The 7,149-nt window shown below is 43.8% G+C and overlaps 1 protein-coding gene across 3 annotated transcripts in view; it reads right to left on the bottom strand.

Moving 5' to 3' along the window:
- Vwf (von Willebrand factor) overlaps positions 1–7,149 on the bottom strand; it is a 156,091-nt gene that overhangs the window by 130,984 nt on the left and 17,958 nt on the right. The gene's annotated exons all lie outside the window — the stretch shown is intronic.

Here is a 7,149-nt window from a genome sequence, read left to right as displayed (position 1 = left end):
TATATATATATATATATATATGTCTTGTTTCCCAACAATCGAATTAGAAGGCAGTGCAGCACAGTGAGTATAACTGTCCTAGAAAAACAATTGGATTGGAGTCCCAACTCCATCGTTCCAAAGTGTATGACTTTAAGAAAATCATCTCACCCCTCCACACCTCCATCTCCTCACCTATACGAGACAGCTAAGGTGGAAGAGATTGAAAGTTGCCCAGTAGCTCTTCTTCCCTTCTTTCTTAGCCATAGGAACCTCAATTTTTAGCTTTTACTTGGGCACATAAACACTGAGAATAAAGATTCCATTTCTCATCCCACATTCAGCTGGGAATAGCCATAGAACTAAGCTTTACCCAATCAGATATAAGCAGAAGGATCCTGAGCAACTTCCAAGATTGTCCTCATAAGAAGGAACTGCTTATTTCTTGGCCCTTCCTGTCTCACTGCTTGGATGTGACTGTGATGCCTCAAGCTTGAGCTGGCATCTTGGACCATGCAGCAGATGTCCCATGCTGATTGAGGACAACAGAAAAATGATGAAAGAACGTTGTATCCCAACACCATAGGATCCAGGACTGGCCCTGAACATCTGCCCTAGATTTCTTTACATGAAAGAAAAATAAACTTCTAGACAATGCAAGCTGTTGTTACTTTTAGGTGTCTTGTCACTCACAGCTGAACCTGCTCCTAACACACAAAGATAGCAATGCCTACCTTAGATGGTGCTTCAAAATAAAATTAAATGAGATTACACCAGGAAAGCAATCAAGGACTTATAACAACTATTACCATTTGCCTGCTGTCTATAGTGGCTTCTCTTTAGCTCTCTGCTAAACCATTCTGGCAGGGACATAAAATAAGGTTCGGCTAATTTGCACTTCCAGCATCTCCCTGGCTCCAGTGCCCGGCACCAGCCACTTCTGTCTTGTTTCATCTCCTGTCGGTGGTGCCAGAAACTGGGAGAGAGCTGTAGCCCCAGCTCCATCAATCCATGACCTCACTCTGCCTGGGTGGGTGTGCAGACCCAATTGTGGCCCATCATAATCACATTTTCAGTTCATCAAAAAGACCAGACCTCTTCCCTGGAGATGCTGGGCTGGTTCAAGGGATGGGGAGAAAAAAAAAAAAAAACAAGCACAGCTCCCCAGTGGCAGGCAGGCAGGGGAGGAGAAAAAGCAAAAGCCAGAGATCTGAAGCTTAGCTATTGTGTTTGTTCCCAAACAGCTGACGAAGGAGAAAGGAGGGAGGGCATTCCTAGGACTGAAGTGAACAAAGAAAGGGGAATCTAATATATAAAGTGCAAGATTGTTCAGTGGGCCATGATCTTTCCAGCTCTGGCGGGGGTGCCCTGTGGTTGCCCCTGGGGGAGGTGTGGAGGCGCCTGGAGCCTGCATTGGTCCAAAGTAGTGGGTTCAAGAATTCACTCTGGGCAGAGGCAAGTTTCTCACTGGCTGGCCTGCAAGGGTGGTCGGGAGAGGGTTGCCAGTTCTATTTATAACTTTTGGCAGGCCTAAGATTCCCACCCACATTCCAAGATTCTGACTCACAGTCAAGATTCTGACCATGAAATTGTGAGATAGATTTCCAACAGATGGATGGATTTTGTGGAGTTGGTGGTTCTTCTCTCTAAAACAGTTGGGGTATTATGCTCACGAAAGGTGGAGTGACTAGATATGTCACAGCAGAGATAGCTATGAAACCCTCAGAAGGTCCCTCCTCACCCTCTGTCTGGCCTCCGAGGAGGCGTCAGAGTGGTTCTTAGGGATCAGGATGGGGCTCAGCAGGCTGGACAGAGAATGACCAGGCATTATTCTCCACTTCCCAGTTTGGGGTCTTCCCAAGCTCTGGGGATGGAAAACAGACCAATGAGAACCAGACTACCATCCTACTCCCAGCAAGGAAAAATAATCAACTCTATGATAGGAGCTGATTCCCCTGAAATGCCATATCACTTATCATTTGTTTGGCAAATTTACTGACCTACCATGGCATTTGTGTCATTCTCTTTCATGCGTAATTTCTTTTATGTGTTTTTTTCTTTGATCTGCCTTGCACATTTTTAGAATTACCTAAACCATTCAAAACACCTCAATAAGTTGTGTATGGTACTAATGGGCACCTTCCCATTTTTTTGCCCATTCTGGTCTTCACTAGGGGGACGGAGAAGGCAAAGGAAGCCACCAAAGAAATATAGTCAACACCCAATATCTATAGGATTGATCCTACAACCTTCTCAGATACCAAAATGCATGCATGCTCAAGTCTCTTGTATAAAATGGCATAATGGGGGCGGCACAGTGGCGCACGCCTGTAATCCCAGGAGCTCAGGAAGCTAAGGCAGGAGGATTGGGAGTTCAAAGCCAGCCTCATCGAAAGTGAGGTGCTAAGGAACTCAGTGAGACTCTGTCTCGAAATAAAATACAAAATAGAGCTGGGGATGTGGCTCAGTGGTTGAGTGCCTCTGAGTTCAATCCCTGGTACTCTCCCTCCAAAATGGCATAGGGTTTTCATATAGTGTATTTAACCTATACATATTTCCCATATATTTCAAATCATATCTAAAAGATTTATAGTATCTAATACAATGTAAATGCTATGTAAATGGTAGTTATACTATATTGTTTAGGAGCTAATAAGAAGAAAAAGTGTGCATGTTCAGTACAGATGCAATTTTTTCTACAGTTGGTTGAATCTAAGGATGTGGAACCCACAGATATGGAAAGCCAATGGAATTCTATCACAGGATTTTGAGATTGTTAAGGGAGGCATTTTAACTGAAAGCTTGCATACTGGGACTTTATCCAACCCTTCTTGAAAGTTAAAAGGCTAAGTTCTGGCTGAATCAAGGGAAATCTGTGAGATTCCATGGTGGTCACTGATCTCCACTATAAGGCTGAGGCCACCACTGTTCTACCACAGCCACTCAGCTCACTGACCCTTCTCCCACACTGCACTCAGGTAAGTGGATTTATTCTAAAGAAGAAGTGTACTTCCTCATTTGGATGGTCAGTAGAGCCATGTTTCCCTTAGAGAGGGAAGACTGAGATGCAGAGCAGGAAAGTAACTTACACAAGGACACACAGAGTATTAGACGAACCCAGGGAATGCACCCTGGATTCTTGGACCTTGGAAAAATACATGAAATAAGTCCTAATTTCTTAGCCTGACAATGACTCAAGAAAGACTTGAGAGAACAGTTGTCACTCTGCAAAAGATATATGAGTGTTTGTGATTAAACCTCAATAGTGGGTTGATTATCACTGGGGCATAGTGGGTGGGCACCTATTATAAAACCAGGTCAAGGTGTTGTCATCTGACAGATACCTCCTCTGGGATCCTGGGTTCCAAAGGCTTTCCTGGAGATTGGCTGAATTCCAAGGGCCAGACTCTCTCCCCTCACAATTGTCTGAATACCAACTATTCTACTGAGAATAAAAATGTAACAAAATTTTTCCCAATAACCAAGAGGAGTCTATTCCAGATGTAAACCATCCAGTGAAGTGAATGCAAGAGGCAGAGATGCCAGGAGTGGATCAGGACAGACAGTCCCCAGCTCTGCCTGTGCATTTAGCACCCCAGCCAAGTTCCCTGTGCTGAAATTCCTTCCTTCTGCCTGCAAATTCCCCTTCCAGCTCTACTCTGAGCAGAAATGGTAGAAAATGTTGGGTCCAGGCTCGGGATATAGCTCTGTAATAGAATGCTTACCTAACATATGCAAAGCCCTGGGTTTGATCCCACCCCCTACCAGAAAAAGAAAAAGAAAAAAGATCTGGTATACCCTTTGCAAATAAATATTACTTAATAAGGACATGAAGAGTGAATTGCTTTGTTTCCAACACAGTGGATATTTTCTGTTCCTCTTTGGGCTATGTTATGATTATCCAAAGTCAACACCAGTGTTACAAATGTTAGCTCACTGGACAGGTGATTTCCTGGAGACAAGAGGAATAATAGGTAAGCAGCATGCTGTCTCAGAGCAGGCAAGAGTTCTGTAGAATAAGAGATGTTACAACTGTAAAGACAAATAGAAGAAGAAAATAAGGATGGTGTTTAGTTAATACACACCAAACTCAGAGATCAGAGGGAACTAGGAAATATGGGGCTGCTAGGTAATTGATGGGAGTACATTTGGATTCAAGTTCCCACATCAGACCTAGAGAAACCAATCTAGAAAAACAACGTTGTTCCTCCAGTATTTGGGGACACACAGATAAGCTACAAATGGTCATAAAATGAAAGGAAGGATTTATCAGAGAGCCAAGGAGGACTACCTTGGGCTGAGCTCTGCAAGATGACTGCAAAGATCCCAGCAAGGGTGTTTCAAGGACTTGACTCTTAAAATCAAGGTCACAGCATACCTTGTCTATCTGGGCACAGCTTACCAAAAGCATTGATACAGTAGTCAAGAATTAGGTGTCTTCTAGAATTTCATCCAACTATGAGTTTTTATGAACCCAAAATTCGTAACATTGATGAAAAGAAATTTCTTCCACTCCAGATACTCGTCTGAGTTTGGTGTGTTTGATGGATGATTCTCCCAGAAAGTGCATGGAGAAAACTCCTGGAGCCAAAGGCAAGAAATTGCTTTTACATTCTGATGGCAACTGCAAAGGCAGGAGACAGTCTTGCCACTCTGAAGGAGGTGATCTAAGGCCAGTACTGATCTAAGGCCACACAGTGCACCCTGGCAACACACCAAGGGACTACCATTTACATGGTAGACACCATATATTATCTATACATGATATGTACAATTGTAATGTTCACTAAGGCAGTTTCCCACCAAATGGTGATAAAGTGTCTTGAGGGAGGAGTCTCCTTTTCTAAATATCAGGAGCACTATACAGGTTCACTGCAGCCCAAGCCCAGCCCCTGACACCTTGGGCTTCATGTTGCACACAGGACTGTGAAACAAAGCCATCATTTCTTTATGAGGTACAGCTCTTTTTGAATTTAAAAAAAAAAGAAAGAAAAGAAATCTACCTAAGTTTCTTTCTTTCTACAATATGCCTTGCACAGTAGAGTTATCTGCAAATTAACAACAATTATTTGAGCATTTATGGCTTGAGGCTCCAGACTTCAGCAGTCCTGCCCTTAGTTTAAAGAAAAAAAAAACTGCAAATTTGCATGCAATCAAACAACCCATTATCAGTCCCAGTAGAGAGAAGCATTGGGTTTCGTTGGCATAACAAGGAAACATTCATCCCCTAGGTGTAAGCAATATGACCTGGCTCTCAGAATGAGCTGATTACTGCTAGGACTTGGAAAGAAGGAAAGCACCAGAAAAGTGGGGGAATAGATTTGGGTGGCTATCAAAGAAGTTCTGAGGTCAGTGTTGCTTCCCTCACAGAACACTCCGTCACTCCAAATGACCTGTGGAACCACAGTGGCAAACACTGGTAAAGGTGGCCCCATTTTCCAGACCTGACTTCTGAACCTGGGGACCCAGTGGGAGTAAGCAGACTGTGAATCATTCAAAAGACCACATTAATCACCTCCCAGGAGATAAATCATTGTGCTTCCCAGCCAATGAGGGAGCCCCAGCTGTGGGCAAACACAGTCTGATTGGCCGAGGACAAAGCAGGCCTCTCAGATAAACAACTGAGTTCTGAGCTTGAAGGAGTTTATTTGTGCCTCTGGGAGGTTAGGTGTGTTTAGAGCCTCAGCCCAACGCTGAGAACCAGGTACCCGATTTCTTAAGCTGCTCCCAGGACGCTGGTTAGTAAGGATTTTAATGCACCCAGGAGACAAAGCGAGTAGCAAGACACAGCTGCAGCTCAGAAAGATGCCCCTAGTAGCAATTTTTTAAAAAAGAAAGAAAGAAAGAAAGAAAGATGCCCCTAGAGGCAAATAGGCTTCTCTTAGATTTTTCCCTCCCCTTTGTTTCCCTCCTCCACCTGACCTACTGGGTATCAGGTTCTCTACTTGAGAATCCTGTCTTCTTCACCTCCTAGTTCATGTGGATAAATGAGATTATCCCTTTGTATTCAGGAGGGTGGGGAACATTTGTCAAGTACTTACCCTGAGCTGGCCTGTGTTTGCAAAATCTAATAAGCTCTCAAAGGCCTGCTAACCTCACCTCTACCTAGAGAATAGGGCAGGAAAGAAAGACCCACCAGCCAACAACAGAACTGTAAATTTAGAAATAAAGAGAGAAAGAAATTATTAAAAAGGCCTTGTCCTCCTTGCTGCACGTGACATCTGGAGTACACTCAGTCTGAATTCATCTGGATAAATAAGCAATTCTAGAGGAAAGGTGGGTTTCTGTCACCTGCCCACCTGCATGTGCAGATGTTAGACACCTTGTGTTCCTTCTGACCTCAAGCTGGGCTCAGCTACCTAAAAGGAAACTGGTTATAATTGGAAGGAGGAGAGGAAAAAAAGAATGAATTGTGCAGCTTATACCTAAAGTACAATGTGTGCTATCTGCTCTCCCCATTCCCACTCTGAAAGGTTGGGCACCCCAGTATGACACATGGGACTACTGGAGGACACTAGGAATCACCTAATAATAACAATAATAATAGCAGCCCAAACAGTGAGCCCCGCTGAACAACCTGAAACCATTCAACACAAATGACTTTTCTCTTACTCCTCTCAATGACCCTGGCAGGAACAATTCCTAGCCTGTTTTACATAGGTGGAAACAGGTGTGCAGAAGTCATGTGTCTCGCCTAGAGTTACAAAGTCAGTAAATGGCCTGATCCAAACCCAACCCTTAGCACAATGCCAAGCCCAGGGGTGAGAGAAACTCAAGGATCTGTCAAGGGCAAGCTTCAGACTTTTCGAACTGGAAAAAGAGGAAACTCCCTGCTTGCACAGGACAGCACCCTCGTCTCAGTTTGCCTTGTTCTGGGCTATGTTCCAAGGGATATAAACTTTCAGAGACTAGCTGGAGGACTAGCACTGAATCACCCAAGAAAAAAAGTCTTCAGGAATGTGTTTGTTTACAAGTTGGGAATTGTCTGTATTAACAATTTAGGTAGCTGGATTTAGCATCAACCCAGGATATTTTCCTGGACCTGATAAATATAACTCCTTGGTTCAGAAGTTCAAAATGTTTCATGAAAATAAAGAAGATCCATTGGATGAGTAACCAACTAATAATGAGGCTTTCTCATGCTAAGGCGGGGGGGGGGGGGGCGGCAGA

Source organism: Marmota marmota, unplaced genomic scaffold, assembly GCF_001458135.2.
Source record: "Marmota marmota marmota unplaced genomic scaffold, marMar, whole genome shotgun sequence".
Taxonomy (NCBI): domain Eukaryota; kingdom Metazoa; phylum Chordata; class Mammalia; order Rodentia; family Sciuridae; genus Marmota; species Marmota marmota.
The sequence above is the reverse complement of the archived record's forward strand: the minus strand, read 5'-3'. Positions and strand labels throughout refer to the sequence as shown.